The following is a 23,374-nucleotide window of genomic DNA, read 5'->3' on the forward strand; positions in this document are numbered from 1 at the left end:
TTATTGATGGAAAGATCTCAGGATTGAATTGCAACATCCCTATTTTGCTTCCAACACCGACAGCCCAGCACGGAACAGAAGGACGGGCGGGGGTGGGCTGCACACTGAGGGTGAAGTCTTTTCAGGAAGTGATGCCAAATACATCTTCCTGGATAGAAATAGAAGGGCCCTTGGCATTATTATTCTGAAGAACAGTACATGATTAATCCACGATTTCCTCAGAATAGCTATTCCTTTTTTTAAAAAATACAAATATCACTCTGTGCTCATCTAGTTATTTTCACTTGGTTTGTGGGATCTTGCTCTGTAAGAATTGGCCGCCACATCAGCAGAGACAACTTCAAAAGCTCAATAGGTGCAAGACATTCTGGAGGGGTCTGAAGATTGCTGTACAAATTCAAAATTTTTCTTTCTCCCCTATATCAATCAGTACCACTCCGTTAAATGAAATGTGGTGGGTTTTATTTTTAGTTAGGTAAATAAACTGTCTTTCACTGAGTCAGCGGAGAATAATGAAAATGGGGAATCCGGCTGGGATTGATTAACAAAGTGTGGGCATGCTTAGCCCTTTCCACACTGGTTAACCAGTAGATTGGCTGTTCAGTGGACCGGTTAAAGAAGCCATTTTTGGTGTTCACTCTGGACCACTGTTAACCAGTTCTGTTCGTCCTTTCACACTCACTACAAGGATTCACTGGGGATAGAGGAGTCTATCCTCCACTGGCGATGTCTGAGTGGCGCATCGAGCAATGGTGGACCTGCCCTATATCTTGATCTATATATCAGGATCTTGAATTTAAACAAAATTAATTATGCTTAATTATAACATAATTGAGCATTATGTACAGCACAGTATGAGCCCTTCAGCCCCTGCTGTTTTGCAGACCTATATAAACCTTCATAAATTTACAAAGGACTGTGGGAAAGTGGTAGTGGCAATAACGCACAATATATAAAGACCATTGGAAAGAACGATGACAGATCTGCCCTCCCAGAATTCCATGCAGCAGAGAAAGGGCTGTATCACAGAACACTCGTGGAGGGTTTCTCTGCCGCACCGAATTCTGGAAGGGCAGGTCTGCCATCGTGCTCTTGCTCTCTCCCCCACATACCACCACATCCCCCCAACCTCTAAGGGCAGGTCCACCATCGCTCCCTCCTGCTGCAACTTTCCCCACAGACCTTTAGAAACTTCTAAAAGTTTATATAGATCGGCAAAGTTTCTACCTCCTTTTTAATCTTTTATTTCCTTCAAGTTCCTGCACTCACGCAAAAACGACATTAACAGATCACTACTTTGTCCCTGGATAGTCCAAGTCCCTTTCATATTGGGCTAATCGGCACGCAGGTGTCAGTCGGCTCTGGAGATGATACAACCTATCGAGGAGGTTAATCTCCAGCATGATTTGACACCTGCATGCCAATTAAGGAGCTTTCACACTGGACCCTAGGCTGTTAAGTCAAATTTCCACAAGAGCAAGTCAAGGCACTTGGGCATTGTCTCGATGTGGATGGAGATGTTCACTTCCAGGAACTTAAAGCCGTCTGCTACCTCCTCAGCACCACTGACTCCAGAAGTAAGCTCCTACCCTCTTCTGGAAGTTTATGATCAGCTCCTTCTTCTTCTGACGATGCCCTGGAAGCAGGTCATTAGTCCCATTATCTCACTTTTACATTCCAATCTGTCATTGTTGAAGATCTTGCCTGTGTCATCTACGAATTTATTAATGGAGATGCAGCAGTGTTTGGGGTTGAGTTCGCAGCCTTGACGGGCTCCAGTGCAGAGGATAACAGTGGAGGAGGTGCTGTTCTCTCCTGCAGTCCACAGTCAGTAGACTGCATGGGAGAAAGTCATGGGTCCAATTGCAAGGGGGTGGGGTGGTGGGGGAGGCTCAGCCAACACATCAAAGCCTCAATCCATCCCGGCCACATACTCTTCACCTTCCTCCCGGGGGGAAGAAGATTCACGAGCTTGAGATCATCCACCACCACGTACACGGTAATTTCTTTTTTGTCCAGACTCCTGAATGAACCTCACATGAGCAAAATCATAGTGCCTTTGCTCGGTACCAACTGATCTTCTCAGTGAATCTGTACTGTCTTTGTTGCTCTAATTTGTGTGGGTTGTCTAGCTGGATTGCTCGCAAAGCAAAACTTTCTCAGGGCTCCTTGGTGCACGTGACAATAAAATTGAATAAACTGTTTATGGACAATTTACAATAGGCTGCTGTGACTTGTACATCCTAACATGTACAGTTCAATGGCTGCTGCAATGTTGTTAATAAATGCCCTGTTTAAATAGGATGCTCTACCGTGTGTTAGGTAACTGCAGTACCTTTTAGTGGGTGAATGGCTGGAGGTATACAGGGTTGGATACAGGTTTCTGCTGCCAAACCAGCTACCTTGATACCTGATGAAGGGCTCAGGTCTGAAACGTCAGTTATATGTTTTTAGCTGTTATAGATGGTGTGGAACCTGCTGAGATCCTCCAGCATTTCTGTGGGTCTTTTTTTTAAAAACAACAATCACAGCGCCTGCAGACTTTCAATGCTTTGTGCCAGGTCTGTTCACGTTAGCCAAAAAGTACATCGAGAGATGCTCTGACTGGCTGGATCACCATGAGTGGAAAAGCAACCCAGGAGGCCAGAAAAACTGGATCGGGCTATGTTCTGTTGCAAGGACTGGCCATGACAGAAGACGATGCATATGTAAGGGGCAGATGAAATAAATAAAAAGGAAATAAGGAAGCAATAAATAAACAGAGTTGTGGGGAAGACAACAGGACAGAAGGAACATTTTGGGATGATGCTCAGAGCTGGTGCATCATGAAGAACCTAGCATCCATGAGTCTGCCACCTACTGCATACTTATGCCAATTTTCAGTCTCTTGTTTTACTTCTCAGCAGAGGAAATTAAACAAGTAAATTAAATTTGCATTTAGCACCGCATTAGGATTTGCAAAATTATAAAGTGGAATCATATAATAGCAGACTGAGACAGCGTGACTCGTCATGTGCTGTTGTACAAAGAACCTGGCCACATTCTGCAATTACACCTACACAGTGCAGGCAAAGAACATACAACAAAGGAAAGATTCTTGAGTCATGCAGTGGAAATCTGGTCGATATCAGTGCAGCACAGTACTAAAATCAGATTCAAATTCCAAGTAATTGTTGAAATAAACAACAGCGTCATTGTGGTGTTTATACAAAGGTTTGTAATTTATTCCAAAATCTTATTTACTGGACAACGACTTGTTATTTCCCCTCCACCCCTCCCCACTTCATTGTCCCTCAAAGGACAATTCCGTTACACTTTCAATGGTGCAGCTCTCAAGCGTTTCATCTTCACAGAACACACCTGGACTGTGAGAGGCTGCATCCAAGGGCATCAAAACAACTCCCAACCCTACGCCTATAAAAGGTGATCAAAGACTCCGCTTTTCCTTATTGATCCCAGAAGCCATGGGCTATTATCAGCACAGCTAAGGCTGGGAGCAAGGAGAGCCACTGGCAATAAGTGCAGATATTTTCAGGGCCTTGTGAATTGGTTTCAACAGTAAACAAACGAGAAAAACTTAAGAATTTTTTTCCTCATCACCCTTAACCTTTGGGGCTCCATGTCCCGGTTTTTCAGGACTACCAACGAGCGCATCTACTCCTTGCCCCAGTTTTCCGGGACTGGTTTTATACCCAACCGTGAACTGTACTTCAATACCGTAAAAGTTTATCCAGGGACCCAGTCCTGAGCATTTATGATGAAAGGTTTAAAGTGGCCAGAGTCCAAAGAGTTAATTTTCAAGTCAGCCATTCCTTCCAAATGTGTACAGTGAGTTAATGGGGAAAGGGAAGATGTATCGACAGTCACAATAAAATATATAGTGCTATGAAAATGGCAGTCCATGTGCCATCCATCATTTCCAAGTTAGCACAATATCCTCGCATGTCAACAACAATAACTGCAGTGAGATTGTACTTGCCTGCACTCCCACAATTAACAGGATTGGAAAATAGAAATCATGCAATGCAACAGTTTCCAGAATAAGGAGTTTATGTTTCTGTGCATGCTTGATGCACACCTGGCATGTGTCCGAGAGCAGGAGATTTTTGAGCTGAAGTTGGTGGTAGAAATGTTTGGAACCTCAGTGGCCAACTTCCACACAGAAGGACCCATTTTTAGATAGAATTTGTGTGATATTACCGGCAGAAGGACATCGGAGGTCTCAGCATTGGTTGTTCACAAAAGAACAACCAAAACTCAAAAATCTCCATTTCCTTACTCAAGTTCAATCAGTGTCCCGGAAGTGCCGTAATTAAAGAGGTGGGGCTTGCAATGTGCGTCATTGAAACATACTATTCATTAGGTCGTTGTTCACGAAATGCCTACAGTTAACTGCAGGTGTCCCAGGAAATTTACTAGGGGTCGAGGAGGTAAAATATCAGATAGGGAAAGAGCCCTTATTCCTGTTCCGATCTTATTACATGGAACACATTCTGGGAAATTGGGAATAATTCCCTAGAACGCAGCGGCTGCATAAAAGAAAAACATAAATGAGACAACAACCTGGTAATCTGGAGCTTTAAGGATAAATTCCATGACTGACCCACCATTCATGGCCATCATTGCGCAAGGCTGCCAGTGTGGCATGAGGTGGAGTGGGAGAAGAGAGAAGGGAAGGAGGAACTGGGGAAAAAAAAGGGTTGAGAGCTGCAGCCCAATGTTATTACCGGGGATACTAGGCAGCAAGGAGGCTTCTGAATGAATGCCATTCAGCATTTGTGAAAAGCAGCCTTAAATGGCTCAGGTACTTAGGAAACCTAGACCACACAGGATATCCTCTTCTTTGACATATTCGCTAAATGTTTTGAAGGAGGAATGGCAACTTTCTCAAAGGCCCCATTATAAATACTAAACTGCAATTACTTGTGTGAAACAAGATTAGTGCAGTCATCACCCCCATTTAAACTACACATAAAAGTCACCAGGCAAAATATAAAGGAAGAAAAACGCTTCATAAAAAAGTACGCAAGGCAGTCTCGGTATTTTAAAACTGCATTTGAAGTACGACACAGGAATGACAGCCTAAGGTAGGATTCATCTCAGAGTCGTCACTGTGTGCCAGCAGCTTAATCCTCTGGGATGTAATCAAAGGGAGCAGCTGATGCAACACATGGAGCAGTGCAGATCAAGCTCATCTAGCTGTGTGCAAAGCTGCCACTCGAGGACCAACAAGAACAGAGATCCGGAAAGGAAAGCAGGCAGCTCCCACTCTGGATCAGTTGCTGGGAATCCAGAGGTCAGGCTCTCCACCAGCACCAACATGGGCGATTCCGTCCACGGAGGGGGAGTCAGGACGGTTTTTTTTTAAATCACCCCATATTGCTTCATTCTTCTAACCTAAGGGGCTGCATGGCTAGCAGAGTGTTTAATGCATCTCTATTACAATGCCAGCAACCCATGTTCAAATCCTTTCTGGCCTGTAAGGAGTTTGTGCGTTCTCCATGGGTTTCCTCTGGGTGCTCGGGTTACCGCCCACCCTTCAAAAACGTACAGTGGTTGTAAGCTAATTGGGTGTAATTGGGCGCCACATCTCATGGGCTGGAAAGGTTTGTTACCCTTTTTTAAAAAAAAATTAGATCTGTTTGTTTGCTTGCTGTATTGACCTTTGGGGCTGCACCAAAGAAAAAAGGACACAGGCATCAGCAGAACCAACCCGGGCTGGAGAGGTCAAGATCTCGCTGAGCCTTTGCTCCAGTCAGTCCACACACCTGACGGGGTCTGTGATCGTTTTAAACTAGCCTCAGGGGGCAAGAGCAGCGCAACAGATTGTACAGGTGACCCCCGCACCCAATGTTGGGGCTGCTGGTGTTATAGAAATGCGCCCTACCAGCATTCACAAATCAATATCTAAAAATTTGAGATACAGAATAAAATTCGCTCTCGTGGAATTTTTGTGTAAGGAGGAAAAGAAATGAGTGCACACTTGACGTGCAGACAAAGCAACTTGAAGCCACCATTTTCTGAGCATTGCAACTCTCCCCCACCCCCCCTCCATAGAGGTGCTGCTTGTACCTTTTGTTATCAGTTCTGACCATGTAAAGGGTGTGCTGAAGAATCCACCACAAACACCAGGCAGAAACTGGTGGAATGAGCTGATCCCCCCCCACCCTCACCCTGACTGATAGGATTTTGGTGATGAGGTGCGAAATACTCACGGTATCGCTCTCTATGAAAACATAGCACCAAGGGCAGGCTACCTGACTCTTCAAAGCTGTCCTGCCATTCATCAGCATCTGCATCGACTTCTACCTCAATGCCATTTTCTTGCTCTATCACATATCCTTTAATACCCTGGCTACCTGGAATGCTCCCATTTCACCTCTCCCAGGCACAGAGGGATCCTTGCCACCATGGAATCCAAACAGTGGTCCGTCCACATGGAATATCCCTGAAGTCTCACATGGAGGTGCAAGATGAATTTGGATATTTATCATTTGGCAAAAGGAAAAATCATTCATCACCGGATCTGACCAATACACACTCAGGGTGACAATTTAAAAAAAAATAGAACTTGCACTATTTTTCCATTCTGCAGTGTCTCCCTACCTTCCGGGATTGGCCATTCACAGGAACAGCCAAACCTCCAAATATCCCTATCACCCCGCGAGTTTAGACAGAACAACGCAAGTGCGGTATTTATTGGGTGTCCTATTCATTAGCCCATTGTTCGCGGATCACCTGCTGTTCAGTTTAGACTGCAGCCGATCCATGAAAATGCTGAGGGGTTGTGGAGGTAAAATTTTGGAATGGGAATTCCTGTTATGTTTTTTTTAAAAACAGGCTGCGTTCCTGAAAATTGGGAATAATTTCACAGCAGCGGCTGTGAAAAAAAACCATAAAAGATGAGAGGTTTTCTTGTTACTGGTGCCATTAAACTCTGAGCCTCAGAACCATCATGTTGCCCTTGAGGCCACACAAAAAAAAATCCTCACAGGACTCCTGCCAGAGTACAGTGGACCTGACTTTGATGGATAGGTGCACTGCCATCCAACAGAGTTCATCGCCAATACCTTTACAAGCTGGACACTTCGTCTTTCAAGTAAAAGCACAGAAATGCTGGAGGAACTGAGCAGGATAAAGCGGTCATACAAAAATTTGGGGAAAAGTCTGAAGGTACTTTGATGGAGACTGGCAAAGAGTAAAAAGGGTTTACGAGGACAGAGAACAAGAAGGCAACATCGTCTGAACTGCCGCAGGTTATTGCTGGGTCAAAGCGGGTCTGCGATCCTGAAAGCTCACCGGAACGGACTTGTGGCTCAATCCCCCCAACCGCACCAGTCTTCTACAGTGGCTCTCTTCACACCATTCAAGCCTGCTCCCAAACTCAGTTCCACATTTCCATAACCTTCACCCCATGCTAATCAAGAAACAATGTACCTCCACCTTAAATATAATCAAACAGCGCTTCCACCATCCTATGTGGAAGATCGTTCCAAAGATTCACAACCCTCTGAAAGAAATTCAATTAATTTGTCTCTTTAATGGGCTACCCCAACTTTTAAACCGGTGGTCCTCAAACTTTTTCTTCCCACCCACATCCCACCTTAAGCAATCCCTTACTAATTACAGAGCACCAATGGCATAGGGATTACTTAAAGTGGTATGGGAGTGGAAAGAACCACTGCTTTAAACAATAATCCTAAATGTAGAGGAAATATCCTCGACACTGACAAGGCCATTTGGGAGCCATTAAGTACTCTGAATTCTTCTGGCTATTCCCACAGACACAGATAGTTGCTTCTGGGAGACCATCAACTTGATGAAAGGACCTGAATTCTGTCCAAAACCTGCTGCAACTATCTGCAACGGAGTGTTACCAAATTGGCATGCTCCAAGGTCCAAGAAAACCCTCCTCGTATGCACCAATCTAAACCAATAGAGGAAACTTATTGTGTGAAGTCCTCCCCGCCAAACCACCCCCCTCCCCTGACAAAGTCAGAAAGGGCACGACCTGTGGGTGCTTTCATAATAAAGTGGGATTGTTCAAAAGGATTCTGGCCCAAAACACAATTTTTTTCTCCCACTGACACTGCTCGACTCACTGAGTTCCTCCAGCAGATGTGTGTTGTTCAACGTGGCTGTATTGTCAAAGGTAATGATACAGAAGGTTAACCACTTCCTTGAGCCAGCACACCACTTCCTTGAGCCAGCACTCAGTGTGAGCAAGGATGATTCTATTCTCCTGCCCAACCCCCATAACTTGATTTCCTGGGGGCCAAAAAATCCCAGTCTGGAATACAATTCCTACCTCAGCATCCATTTTCTCACTGGGGTAGAGAATTCCAAATAATCACAAATGTCTGACACGATTTAACACTGATTTGTTAATCAGTCATTCTCTTTAGGAGCCTTGGCCTTGAGTTGACTTATGGCCAACGAATGATGGAAGAGAAGGAATGGGCCTGGGTGGCTTGATTCTATTGTTTGTGGCCAATAGGGCTGATTTCTGGCAATTCTGTAGACCACATATTGACCCAGGGTTATTGACTGTGGAACCTCGCACTCATCCAAGCAAAACCACCCACACCACAATTAGGAAAAACCACGATTAAGATATCCACACAATATCTTGCCCTGTCAATAGCTTCTCCTTCCTTGGAGATTTCTTAAAGATAGGGGTAGTGCACTGGTACAATTACCCAGAGAAAGCCAGGAAATAGTTTGGGAATGAGGAATCGACAAAGACGCAGGAGGAGGAGACCGCCATCCGGCCCATCGAGCCTGCTCTTGCCCACTTCCATCTTGAAGAGGAGGCGCAAGCTCTGATTGCCACGATCTGCAAGGAGCAAGGGTGGCTGGTGGAGAGCACACCAACTGCCCAGCACATAGGATGAAAATGCAACACTTTTGTGGCAGAGGGTAATGAACTTGAACCTTGCTCACCCTTGTTTGAATGCGTGGATTTAGAATATGATAGCAAGGGCAGCAACGAGAAAAGTTCAAATCTGGCGCTCTCTGTAAGCAGTTTGTACGGTCTCCCCATGTCAGCGTGGGTTTTCCCACGGGCACCCAGGTTTCCTCCCACCCTTCGAAATGTACGGTGGGGGGTTGTAAGTTAATTGGGTGACACAGGGCCTATTACCACGCTGCTTGTCTATCATAAAAAGCACGCTAAATGACGATCAGAGACGCTGGTGGAAGCGCGAGTGGATTAGTTGCATTTCTCTCCCCCCCCCCCACTTATCCTAATAAAAAAACCCTACAGACTTTGGATTCCTCAAATGATTTTCTCACCCCTCCACATGCAGACAATAACCTCGAATGTTAATGCCATAGTAACAAAGTATGGGGAGAAACAACCAACCAACTGTCCAGAACGAACACAACTCCAAGAAGCTCCATCTTTTCTCGAAGTAGATGCACAGATGTCTGCTGTGAAAAAGGATGTGCAATGAGAGGTGACTGCCTCCCACAGTCAACAGCCACCCTTGGTTGCCTTAATAGGAAAATAATGTTTCCATTGTTACATCAGGTAGTCTTGTCAGCAATTGGCTCGATAAGTCAAAATTAGCATATCTTGCCAAGAGATGTCACTGTTTGGGGATGGACCCTTTGCTTTACTCTTGACACTGAGACAGTACCAAGCAAACCATTAATAAAGAACCAAATCAGGGTCAATCTAATGTGCTCCTTGAATGACAAACTCAGATCAATGCTGGCTATCTGGCAGTTCACTGCACAATCCCTTTGGATTTCAGACTTCCCTTCCCAGGGCTCAGAATCAATTTAGATCTGCAGTGCTACCTTGATACAGAACCTAGCTGAGTGCAGCAGAAACTTAATGGGTCGGGAACCCACCAAACCAGTGCACTTTCATTCCTTTGGTCTTCTCTGGAAACCAAACCCAGGCTGCAGAGTGTGGTGGACTCCCACCAATCATGTATCTCACCTTCACCTCCTCATGCCACTTTGCCAGCATTCAGACACTCCGTGCTGAAGCCCCACAATCCGTCAACAAACTCTGCTTTGTGCCTCAGTGTTGGACTTTCACTTCATTTTTGACAAGGACAAATTAAAAAAAAACTTTCTGCTCTCAATGCCTTAACAAGGAATGATACGTTTTAAGAATTAATCACAGCATTTTGCTCGTATAATCAAAACCACATTTTTAAATTCAGGTTGCTGGGTATATTTTTTGCATTCTCCATTGGAATTCATGCTGAGACAAAGCTGAAGTTGTTAGAATTTATGCTAGTTGGGCATATGTGACTGCAAAATTCTGCCACTCACTCACAGAAGGGGTCAACTCAGGTACCCAATAATTCCTGGCATAAATGTTGCCAATCATGCAAATGGAGCTTTATTTAACTGTAAAAACACAAAAATGCTGGAGGAACTCAGCAGGTCACGCAGCATCCACAGGAGGAAAAAATATAATATTTTATTTAGCTGCTTTTTTTTTAAAGTGTGCTGTACTGTGTTTGTCCAATCAGCAAAGTTTCAAGAGCTTCCTCAGCACATTGGAAGTCTAGTGTATGACACTTCGTGATAATACTAAACCTATGCATTTTTTAAAAATGTGGATGTTAACTGTACCCTTGTTAAGGCATTGAGAGCAGAAAGTTTTTTTTTTAATTTGTCCTTGTCAAAAATGAATTGAAAGGAAGTCCAACACTGAAGCACAAAGCAGAGTTTGTTGACGGGTTGTGGGGTTTCAGGATGGAGTGTCTGAATGCTGGCAAAGTGGCATGAGGAGCTGAGGGTGAGATACATGATTGGTGGGAGTCCACCACACTCTGCAGCCTGGGTTTGGAGGGTACCCTACTAAACATAATCTCATTACCCAATCTCAACAGACTTTGACTGATTCAAATTCTTCAGCCATATATTAGCAAATCCCTCTCACTCACTGCTCTTGCCCCCTCTCCCCCTCCCTCCTGCCTCACCCTCCCCTCCCTTCCTCCCTCCTCGATATTACTTCATGTTAAAGTTTTTATTTAAATACAAACTGGCTAGCATCTTCCATCAGGAAACAGCTGACATTGAAAGTTCACTTCTGGGAGAGAGCATACTGTGTTTTGAGGTGGCAGTGAGGGTGGGACAGAAGTTATGACTCAGTATTATTGGACACTGGTCCTAGAAGCTGCTGGCTCACACCAGAAAATTACCAAGGATTTGGCATTAAGCAAACTCACTTCGATGGGCCGCAAGAATGTCTGGCGGGTAAAATGAAAACATTTGTACAAGGGTGTGCTTTCTCCAGATTAGGGGTTTGATACATTGCTCTGACTTTACGTCACAGCTAACAACCTGGGTTCAGAGTTTAAAATATTTGGAATTCACGGGAAAAAGTGGAAAAATGCAAGAAAATCAATTAAAAGGCATACAATTCACCAGCTCAGGAAAGATAGTGGTCTTTCAAATGAACCATCACAAATATTCAATTGTTAAAACTAAATATGCTATTATATTCTTTATAATAGGATTCTTCTGCTGTAATGAGGCTTATGGTAAGAATGTATAGTTATGGTAAGAATGCTTCAGTACTTCTTTCACATTTCATAAATAATGTAACAGTACATAGTTATTATTTATGCAAGCATAAATAATTTGTCTATAGACAGGAGCGGATGTCGTTGCCTTTCTATCCAATACATTACATCACCTCTTGAATCCAGTTTCTTTTACAGTGTACAAACTGAATTTCAAACACAGGTTGGTAGACATGAATCTATAAACTTTAAAATTACTCAGTCAGATATTGAATTACCGCGAGCCCTGGTAGAAATCCTCTTTTGAAATAGGCTTCTGGGACAGACAAAACCTTCTTCAACATGAAGAAGGGAAGGGAACTTTCACTACTATGCCCATGTGGATAAGAAGCATTCATTTATTTGTGCTCATAAATCTTTCCACCATTGAATTCTTTAGCCATAGCAATCACGGCACCTAGTGACCAATGTTATAGGGTTATGGAGTTCTAGATAGCCGTTACTCTGTATCATTTTTTTTAAAAAGTGTTCTTGAATGCCTTATCTGAACAATTACTAAGATTGTGTCCCTCTGCTCACATCAGGGGGAAAAAAACCCAAATAGGATTTGAATTCCTTAACAATTTTATCAAATATTCTGTGACACAGGTTAGGATTAAGGAAGTGGTTCAATTGAGAACAATGTTGATAATACTTGGTCAGCCTGGTGAGTGGTTAAAGCAACTGAAACCAACACCTCTGAAATGCGATTCACAATCACTGCAGTTTGCTTGGAAGACTAAAAGAAAACAAGATTGCCTTTCAAAAATATACCAAACTGGGTAAATAGGCATTTTTGAAATGCACTCTCTCCTTGAATGTAGAAAATGAAGAGGAAGAATAATCAAAACAGGACAGATGCAGTGAAGGGGAGGGCATTGACAGAGAGATCTTGGAATAATGGTTCATCGTTCTTTGAAAGTGGATTCTCATGTAGATCGGGTGGTGAAGAAGGCTTTTGGTATGCTGGTCTTTATAAATCAAAGCATAGAATATAGGAGCTGGGAGGTGATGTTGACAAAGCATTGGTGAGGCCAAGTTTGGAATATTATGTGCAGTTCTGGTCTCCAAATTAAAATGTTGCCTGGATTGCAGTATCTAGAATACGGAGAAAGATTGAGTAGACTGGGTCTTTATTCATTGGAGCTAGAAGGTTGAGGGAGGATTTGATAGAGGTATATAAAATTATGAGGGGGGATAGAGTAGATGTGAATAGGCTCTTCCCCTTAAGGGTAGGAGAGATTGGAACGAGGGGTCATGTTTAGGGTTAGGGGGCAAAACTTTAGAAGTTACATAAGAGAAAGCTTCTTCACTCAGAGAGTGGTGGCTGAGTGGAATGACCTTCCAGAAGAGGTGGTTGCAGCAGGGTCAATTTTGTCATTAAAGAGGAGGTTGAATGAATACACAGATGTGAGGGGGTTGGAGAGTTACGGGCAGGGAGCAGGTAGGTGGAACTAGTGGAGTTTCACTTAAATCGGTGCGGACTAGAAGGGGCGATATGGCCTGTTTCCGTACTGTAATTGTTAAATATAGTTACACCTGCCATGATAGGATTCAAATTTGTTTCTTTGGATCAATGGTCCAGACCTTTGTAAACTAATACATTGTATACTACTCATTGTACCAGTTGAACACCACTGTATTTTGTTCATTCATATTTTCCTCCCTCTGCCAATTTTCTCATTGCCCTTCCTGGGTGGTGTTGACTCCTTCCAGTATCTTGCCAGAGTAACTATAGGACTTGCTGGCAAGTAATTGAAGTGATCTCATGGTGCGTGCATGTGCATGTTCCAGAGCTGCAACACAGCCAGGTGACCACCGTGCAGGTGTCCAATAAGAGTAGCTGAACAACATGGGAGGACCAGGGTTAGGGTTAGAGTGATGCTTTGTCAACATCACCTCCCAGCTCCTTTATTCTATGCTTTGATTTATAAAGACCAGCATACCAAAAGCCTTCTTCACCACCCGATCTACATGAGAATCCACTTTCAAAGAACGATGAACCATTATTCCAAGATCTCTCTGTCAATGCCCTCCCCTTCACTGCCCATGTTCTGTTTTGATTATTCTTCCTAAAATGAAACACTTCACATTTATCGATATTAAACTCCATCTGCCACCTTTCAGCCCACTCTTCTAAGCAGTCCAAATCCTTCTGCAGTCCACAAAAACCATCTTCACTATCCATAACTCCCCCTCTATTGTCCGCACATTTACTGACCCAATTTACTACCCCATCATCCAAATCTTTAATGTAAATGATGAGCAACAGAGACCCAACACTGATCACTGAGGCACACCTATCATTACTGGCCTCCATCCTGATGGAAAGTTGTCCACCATGACTCTCTGGTTCCCATCTTCCAGTCACCGTTGAACCCATCTGACTATCTCAACATTAATCCCTCGTGCCTGAACCTTCCTCACCAACATTCCATGTGGAACCTTATTGAAAGCCTTACTTAAGTAAATCTGCATTTAACATGCTAGTATTGGATTGCCATACAAACCTATTTAGTTCAATCACTCCTTCAGGGGAGGAAACCTAAATGAGAATCCAGACTGACAAAATGTAACAGAATTTTAATTGCCCACGGAAATGTCTTAGCAAGCCATTTATTTCAGATGTCAATTAAGGAGACACAATGAATGTTAAGCCAGCCTTGCTGACAATATGCAAATCTTAGGGCTTGAAACAAATAATAGGTATGCAAAATCATGAGGGAAATGCGAATAGTCACATTCCTTTTCCCAGGTATGAGAGCCTAAAATTATAGGGCATGGATTTAAGTTACGAGGGGAATGATTTAAAGGCATAACTTTCTCCACACAATGTATCAGAGAGGGATGTTATGAAGTTGTACAAGACATTGGTGAGGGCAAGTTTGGAGTATTGTGGGAAGTTTTAGTCCCCCAACAATAGGAAGGATATCAATAAGATTGAAAGAAGCAGAGATGTACAAGGATGTTGCCAGGACTTGAAGAAATGAGTTACAAAGAAAGGCAAGGAATTTATTCCCTGGTGCGCAGAAGAATGAGAGGAGATTTGATGGAGGTATACCAAATTATGAGGGGTAAATAGACAGAGTAAATGCAAGCAGGCTTTTTCCACTGAGGCTGGGAGAGATGAACACTGAAGGGCATGGATTAAAGATGAAAGGGGAAAGTTTAATGGGAACATCACGGGAAACTTCATGCAAAAAGTGATGGGGAATGTGGAATGAGCATTTAGAGAGGTACATGGATGGGAGGGATACGGTCTGGGTCCAGGTCAGCGGGACCAGGCAGTAAAATTGTTCAGCACAAGCTAGAAGAGCTGAAGGGCTGTAACACTCCAGAGCTTGAGGGGTCTAAAGTACAACGCATGGATGGAACAAACTGCCAGAGGAAATGGTCGAGGCAGCTACAATTACACTTAAAGGACATTTGGACAGGTACATAGATAGGAACCGGACTAGAGGAATATAGATCAAGCGCAAGCAAATGGGTCGAGCTTAAAGAGTCATCTCTAACTTTTCCATATTTAATCAAAAACACACTGATACGTCGATGGTGACATGTGGCGGCAGCTCGCCTGACTTCAAGCAGATATAGAAAGCAGCGCAGGTTTACAAGGTTAGTTCCCGGATGGCAGGATTGTCATATGTGGATAGGTTAGAAAGACTTGGACTATAGGTGATGGAGTTTAGAAGGATGAGGGGAGACATGATTGAGGTATTTTGGATTATCAAAGGGCTTGACAGGGTGAAATCAGAGCACATGTTCCCATTGATGGGAGAGACTAGGACTTGAGGGGATAGTTTAAGTATACAGGGAAGGCCATTTAAGACAGAAATGAGGAGTAATTTTTTTTACCTCGAGAGTTGTGGGTCTGTGGAATACATTGCCACAGAGGGTAGTGGGGGCGGATTCGTTGGATAGATTTAAGAGAGAGTTGGATAAGGCTCTTGTGGGCAGGGGAGTTAAGGGTTATGGGGATAAGACTGGGATTGGTTATTGAAAGGGAAAGATCAGCCATGATCCAATAAATGGCAGTGCTGGCTCGAAGGGCCAATTGGCCTACTCCAGCACCTATTGTCTATTGAATGAACTGCTGGAAAAAACTATAGGAGCAGGTACAATTTTGAGGTCCTTTGGGGAGATACGTGGATACAAAGGGGTTGGAAGGATATGTGCCAAAAGCATGCAAATGAGACAAGCTCAGAATGCCAAATTGGTCTGTGTGGGTATATTGGGCAGAAGGGCCAGTTCCATGCTGTATGGCTCTACAGCCATTCTACCCAATCTTTTTTCTCCATGTCCTAATAAAAGACAGTAAAGTATTGGATACACTCACCAGGTGAGACAGCATCTGCACACAGAGAAGGAGAATGAACATTTAAAGACTATTCTCTTTTCCCATTTGCTGTATTACGGGCCAATAGTGGAACCTTTATCTTTTTTTTTAATCTGACCTGCTGAGTGTTTCCAGCAGCTTTTATTTCCATCATCTACCGTTCGGTTTTCACTTTCTATATCTGCTTGAAGTCAGGCGAGCTGCCGCCGCACGTCACCATCGACATAGCAGCGTGTTTTTGAGCAAATATGGAAAAGTTAATGTCACCTTTTCGATGGGAGCATTCCCAAGTTGAAAGCTGTCATGCATCTTGTGACAGCTGGATGTTTAATGGACAGCTGGAGAGAACAGCACTGAGGTACGTATCACAAGGCAGCAATCGAAGGTTATGGAGATTTTAACAACACTTTGGTTTTATTTTTCAGGGTGGATTACCATCTAGCTGAACTGCAATTGCTGCATCTGTGGAAAGTGAAACCTCTTCATTGCACTGCTTATTACCATGGTGCACTGGAACTCCTAATTCAATTCAGATCAGGACAGTAAATCAAGATCCATCTGCAGGAGGAGGAGGCATGGGTAGATACAAACAGCCAGGATCAGATGTATATCTGGACGAGTTTCGGGAACTGAGAAGCAAGCTAAAAAAGAAAATCAGGAGGGCAAAAAGTAGATCACCCTTGGACAGCATTATGGATCATCCCATGAGATTTTACAAGCTCATGAAGTGAAAATGGGTAACCAGAGAGGGAAAAAAAATGGGACTCTTCAGAAATCAATGGCCAACTCTCTGTGAAGCAGCAGGAGATAGGCAAGGACCTCAATGCGTACTTCTTCTCAGTTTTCACTGTGGAACTCAGGGCAGTCGATGACAGGGTTTTGAGATCAATTAGTAGAATAGCAGAGGAGGTGCTGATGAGTATGAAATGAGACCTGGGCCTGATCAGATACATCGAAGGGCACCGTGAGAAGCTAGGAAGAAAATTGCAAGTGTTGTGGCTGAGATTTTTGAATCATCATTAAGTACAGATGAGGTGCCATATAAACACCTGGAGGGTGGCAAATGTTGTGTCTCTATTCATGAAGGAGAGCAGGGAAAATCCTGGAAACTCCAGCCCAGTGAGTTGAGCATCTGTGGTTGGTATGTTACTAGAGATTATTATGAGGGAGATGATGTACATGCAAAGGCTGATTAGGGAGAGTCAGCACAGTTTTGGAAGTGGGAAGTCACACTTCACAAATCTAATCAAGAAAGATTGACAAGAGCAGAGCTGTGAACGTTGACAATTAGGATTTCAGCAAGACATTCGAGAAGGTTCTCCACAGTGGACTCCTCTGGAGGGTTCGATCGCATGGAATCCAATGGGGGATAACAGAATGGATAGAAAATTGGCTTCATGGAAGAAAGCAGAGGGCAGTGGTGCAAATTTGAAGATAATGATGTAAGGCTGTTTTTTTTTGGATTGGAGGCCTATGACAAGTGGCGTGCCACTGGGTTCAGTGCTGGGCCCACTGCTGTTTGTGATGTATTTCAATGGTTTGAATGAAAGCGTACATGGCATGATTAGCAAATGTGCAGATGACAGTGTGTCTGGTATTCAAGACAGTCCAAAGATTGCAGCAGGATCTTGATCAGTTGGGCACGTAGTCAGAGGAATGGCTGATGAAATTAATACAGAGAAGTGTGAGGTGTTGCATTTTTGGGAGGTCTAATATAGGTGAAAATTACACAGAGAATGATAGGAATATGGGAAGAGTTGTACAGCAGCAGGATCTTTGAGTACAGGTGTCACAGGTGGATAGGCGGTCAACCAGCTATCAGCACATTGGGCTTCATCAATTGAGTTTAGAACTTGGGAGGTCATGTTTCAGTTGTAAAAGATGTTGGTAAGACTTCATTTAGTTTTGGTCACCATGGGCTTTAGGAAAGAGGGTGTCAAACTGGAGAAGGTGGAGAAATGATTTATGAGGATATTGCCAGGTCTGAGTTTTCAGGAAAGGTTGAGCATGCTAGGACGTTATTCCTTGGAACAGAAGAAGATGTTGGATGATCTCACAGGTGCATTCAAAATCATGAGAAGATTAGAGCAGGTCTTTTGCCCAGAGTAGGAGAATCGGTAACCAGAAGACATTGGTTGATAGTGAGGGTGGACAGGGTGGTGATTCAACAGGAACTAGAGAAATCTTTTTTTTAAAAAAACAAGAGGGTGGTGAGTGTATGGAATGGACTGCCAGAGAAGGTGGTTGAAGTAGGTTCTATTGCAACTTTAAAAAAGAAATTGGATAGATACAGGGATAAGTTCACATGGATAGGAACAAAACTCAGTCAGCAGGGGTAGGGCATTTTGCTCAGTTGGGCAAGTTGGGCTGAAGACGCCATATCCGATATCTTGACTAATATTTTATTCACCAAACACAGAAATGACAAGTTATCTGGTCAATATCACATTATTGCTTGCAATTGGCTATGCATCAAATCTTCTGTCATGCAGCCCTGTTCTTTGACCCATTTGCCTGTATTTAATCCATATCCTTCTGAGACCTTCCTATCCATAAATCTACAGTTTCCTTTGGCAGCTCGTTCCAGCTGAGGGCCATCCTCAGTGAAAAAGTTGATTTCAAGATCGCTCTTAAATCTTTCCCCTCTCACTTTCAATCGATTCTCTCAAGATCTGGAACCGTCTCCCCTTGGAAAAACGACCATGATCATTCACTTTATCCGTGCTCCTCGTCACTTCATAAACCTCTGAGACCACCGCTTTCAGCCTCCTTCACTTGAGGGAATAAAGTCCCAGGCGATCTAACCTCTACCTATCACGCAAGCACTTCAGTCCCAGCAATATCTTGGTGAATCTCCCCTGCACCCCTTCCAATTTTCTGATGCCCTTCCAATAGCTGGGTGACCAAAATGGCACACTGCACTCCAAGCATCTCAATAATGCCTTGAACAACTGAAGCATGAGGTCTTAACTTTTGTACTCCATACCTCTGAAGGCCAGTGTGCCAAATGCCTTTTCACCATGTTGCCTACCAGAGTTGAAACATTCATGGAATGATGCACCTGTAACCCAAGACTCTTTGTTCTACAACTGGTTTGACTTCATAAAATGCAACATCTCATACTTGTCAAAGTCAAATTTCATTTGCCATTCCTTGCCCCACCTTCCCAACTGATCTAGATCATGTGGTAAACTTAAATATCCTTCCTCGCTATTCACTAAATCACCAGTATGATGGTCAGATGCACATGTACCTTACATTTTGCCATCCCAATTTTAATATGGATGCAAACAGTGGACCCAGTACAGTCTCCTGCAGCACAATCCTGCTCACAAGCCTCCAATCAAAAAAGACAAATCATCGTTCCACTACCAGCCGTTGCCTCCTTCCACAGCCAGTTTTGAATCTAATGGCCCAGTTCACCTTGTCCCCATGGACCCAAGGTAAATCCGACCTGGATTCAACCTCCTAATTAAACTGCCATGAAGGGCCAAGTCAAAGGCCTTGCTGAAAGTCCAAACATACAATGCCCACTGCCCTCCTCCTATCACCTCTTTGTCACCTCTTAAACAGGAAAAAAAGCTATCAAATTCGTGAAACATGATCTGCCAAGCACGAATCTGTGCCGCCTACCTCCGATGAGTTGCTGACTATCCAAATGCTGGTAAATTCTGATCCTCAGAATCCCATCCAGCAATTTCTAACCAGTGGCATCAAGCTGACTGGCCTACAGTTGCTGGACATCCCTTGTTGCTTTTTAACTGGCTTTACAGTGCTTTGGGATGTACTGAACTCTTGGAGAGCATAGTGCAAATGCTTTTCTGAAAGGCCATTGACTTAAAATGGGAACTTTGTTTCTCTTCCCTTAGATCCTGTCTGACCTGCTGAGTATTTCCATGTTTAATAGTTTTAAGCTTTAAAAAAATGACATATGGTCAGGAAAGATTTACAACTCCTGGTGTGCTTTTTCCAAGTATCATTCCTATCTTCACAGTAGTTTACTAACCACTTGTTAGCAAGTGCTCTTGGCAAAGCAAAACACCTGCACAAGCTTCACACGATCATAATCAGAAATTGATCAGTCATATTAGAGAAAATAAGCCAGTTGATCACAAGCTTGGTCAAAACAGGGACCCTAAACAGGAATGGGCAGAGTCAAGGTTTTCTGGACTGCAGGGCATAAACAAGATAGCTGTTGGCACAGCTTATCAGTGAGAAGGTGAAGGAGATGCAAAAAAAAAGTACAGTGCGTTCAGAGAGATGATGAGCAAGGATGTGACAAAAGATGGCAGTGAGAGTACTGGAGGGTTTGGGGGAGGGGGGGGGTGAGGAATGGCCGTGGAAAGATTCAATCCACAGTAAACAGAGGTGATGTTAACCAAATTCAAAAGCTGTCTAACTACCTTTCTGCCAGTTATTATCCTACCAATAAGTAAAAATTCTGCCTGCCCACAGGGAAAAAAAGAACCCCAGGGTTGTGTGATGTCATAGAGCTGAACTATAGAGCTGAACATTGAACTTCCTTCAAGACAATACTTCAGAGTTCAGGGTGACTTGCCAGGTTAGATGTGTGAATTAGTCAAACAAACAGCACCCTTTCAGCCCACTGAGTGGATGCCTACCATCAAGTACCCATCCATACAAACCCCATCTACCAGCATTTGATCCATTGCCTGCTATTCTTTTAGCATGGAATGGATACCAGGCACCACACAGGCTCGACAAAGCAAATTGAAACCGCCTCTTACATTGCAAGTTTCCTATGTGGAGGACAGGTTTAATTTTTAAACCGTTCTCCATAACTCATCATCAGGCTATGAAAACATAATTGCCATCTGTCAGCCCAGGTATATTTGGGGGGTTATCTCAGCCTGGCTTGCTAAGTTCTTAGCAGGACTGTGAAAGATGGAGACCAGAAATAACAGATTGTGTGATGACAGCAAATAAAGGAACAGCTGTATATTTCTTCCCTGTCTATTATCTGTTGTGCCCTGAAAGCAAACCGATCAGGAGCACTAGTTTACAGGAAGAAGCTTCTCACTGGAAATCAGTGCCTCGCACAATGCTGGCAACCACCACGAACGACCCTTTGCTTGATCTTCGCCCTGCCCACATTCCAGAAAGGAAGGTGAACGAGAGGGAAGAATCCACGCATTAATTCTTCAGCCGGCAGAGCCTCAGAGCAGGGGAGAGGTGCGTCCTTACAAAGGTTTTCCGAACGATCACTTCCATCCCATAGCTCGACCCTCCTTAAGCAGCACGCATGGGCGCCTGTTTCAGCTCATTCACAAGCACTGGATTACAGGATTAGATAAGCCTTTAAGGCTTTCTCTTCCGATTATTTTGGAAAATGCAGACGCCTCCCTACGGAAACACTCTCCCCACCCACCCACCCACCTCAACCCAGCCTTGAAGCGGAAGGCATCGGCTTGCAAACATCGCAGGGCAGCGGTGGGCTTTAACGCGCCCTCCTCCCCGAGCCGGAGCGGTGTCACCTCTCGCTACTGCGCCAGTTTTTTATAAAAACCCGTATCCCGCAACCAGGTTAACTCTGGGGCGTCACTTGACAGCCAGAAAGCGGAGGCAAAACGATCCAGCGCGCTGACACCCAACAGGGAGGAGGGGGGGGCTTTCAAAATAAGACCACTTGACACCCTTGAAAGGGGGGGGGGGTGTGCAGAGTCTATCAGTGACTTTGATGCCTCTTCCCACCCCCCCCCCCCCCACCACACACACACACACAGCAGGAGGAGGGGGGTCAACCCCCTTCCACCTTCAAAGATGAGCGAGCGCGTCTCCCTGCTTGCAGGTTGCCCCACCGGGCAAGGTTGCGCTGTCATGCAAGGTTGAGCTGCCCCCTTCCAGGGTCTGGAGATGCAAATCTGCTCTCTCTCTCTCTCTCTCTCCTTCCCCCGACCCGACCCGACCACAGAGCCCGAGCGACTGCCCAAGGCAGCCAAAGGCACGCATTCCCCGCGGTTGCACCCAAGGACTCACCTTCGCTACTTCCGGGAGCTCCCCTTTTTATCTTCCATGGACAAGCCTTGGCAATTTCACTCGCGCAATCCGGAGGAGCTGGTGCTGGGCTTTTATTTTTGCAGAATAAAAATTTGCAGAATGCAATTATTTGAAAACGCACCCCAGACTGCCGCACGCTGCGATTTTTCCCGGATTGGCTGGTTGCGAGTTAGCCATTAGGAAAAAGCAAAACAGAAGGTGCAACATAACTAGGAATGATCTGGGAGGGGGGGGGGGGGGGGGATGAAGTCATTCTTTTTTAAAAAAAATAAAGGATGCCGTCATTGCCAACCAATCAAGTCGAGCCTCTGGTGGCTGAAGTGACGTCAGGGTCTTAGCTCGAACCCTGGGCACAGATTAAAGGGAGATTGTCTTGCACCGCACTGCCACAGTCTTTAAAGGAGCAGTGGCCCTGTTCTTCCTAAAATATTTTTTTTTATTGAGTTGATAGAGAGAGGAGGATTGCATTCTATATATTTTGTCTACAGATTTTAAAAAAAAATATTGATTTGGCAGGGTGAGATATTACATTGCATCAAAAATCCTCGCCTAGGCCAATTTAAGAAACATTCTGTTCTATGGCAGGCTAAACTTGTCAGCACCCAATGTGAGGTATTAAACAAGCAGCCTCATTTTGTCTTCTCCAGGCTATGGGCTCCTCTTGCGGGGTTTGAGCCGGTGGGGGGAGAGGGGGGGTGTGTGAGCGATTTCTGTTGCCCCTTGGAGAATGGGCATTCTTCCCTGCATGTCAGTGTGCTGCAGTTAAGCTCAATTAAAGTTGCAACTTTTCTTAGAGCTACGTTTTAGCAGTGAACTCTCAATGCATGTACTAACCAAATATATATTTCATGTGGCAATGAAAATTAATGGATTAAAAGCTGGGTACTTACTGATACGGAAGGTTGTTGCAATTCAATCTGACTCTCCCTCCCATAGGATGATGATGGTTCCTTTCAGTCAGTTTGTGGGGTTTGATGTGAGGATACCCCACTCCTCAGAAAGGAACAGCGTCAGCATTAATGGATTTACGCGAATAGGGGGTGGCACAGGATCCCTCTCGGATCCAGCGGCATGGTGAGGTCCAAGATGGCTGGGGGAAGTTCTGTTGCAGTGAATGGCCAGACAAAACTTCGATGCAAGGGGTGCCCTTTCCGTGCTTCACAGCATGTGTTTGCTAGATGGCCCTTGACCCTACAAGAGGGTTTGTCCACCCTTTGGCAGGTCTTGTTTCTATCCTGTGGGGTGGCTAGCCACCCTCTACATCAGGCAAGCCAAATGGAGGAGCTGGTTTAGTCGCTGACTATGTGAAAGGTAGTACTGGGTTACATGGTACCAGTAGCACAGACAAGTGACCACACATCAGTTGAAGGTTGTGATATAATATTAGATATTCATATGTTCGAAAAACCTATCCACATTTCAGCTCCATTTTTTTCTGGAATATTTTCTCTGCACTTTTTACACTGCTTTGTCATACTATGCATTGGTT

The 23,374-nt window shown here is 44.2% G+C and overlaps 1 protein-coding gene across 5 annotated transcripts in view; it reads right to left on the reverse strand.

The window, feature by feature from the left end:
• The window catches only part of LOC138742169 (dual specificity protein phosphatase 8-like), a 229,213-nt gene extending 207,176 nt beyond the window's left edge, over window positions 1-22,037 (reverse strand). For 4 of the 5 annotated variants that reach the window (XR_011343982.1, XM_069896331.1, XM_069896333.1 and 1 more), the window contains exon 1: window positions 9,365-9,488. The gene's annotated coding sequence lies outside the window, so the exon portion shown is untranslated. Of the gene's footprint in view, window positions 1-9,364; window positions 9,489-21,864 lie in introns of those variants that run through there. The other variant, XM_069896332.1, reaches the window with a different exon arrangement.
• Between the last annotated feature and the right edge of the window lie 1,337 nt (window positions 22,038-23,374).

This window comes from Narcine bancroftii, chromosome 1 (assembly GCF_036971445.1).
Source record: "Narcine bancroftii isolate sNarBan1 chromosome 1, sNarBan1.hap1, whole genome shotgun sequence".
Classification (NCBI taxonomy): domain Eukaryota; kingdom Metazoa; phylum Chordata; class Chondrichthyes; order Torpediniformes; family Narcinidae; genus Narcine; species Narcine bancroftii.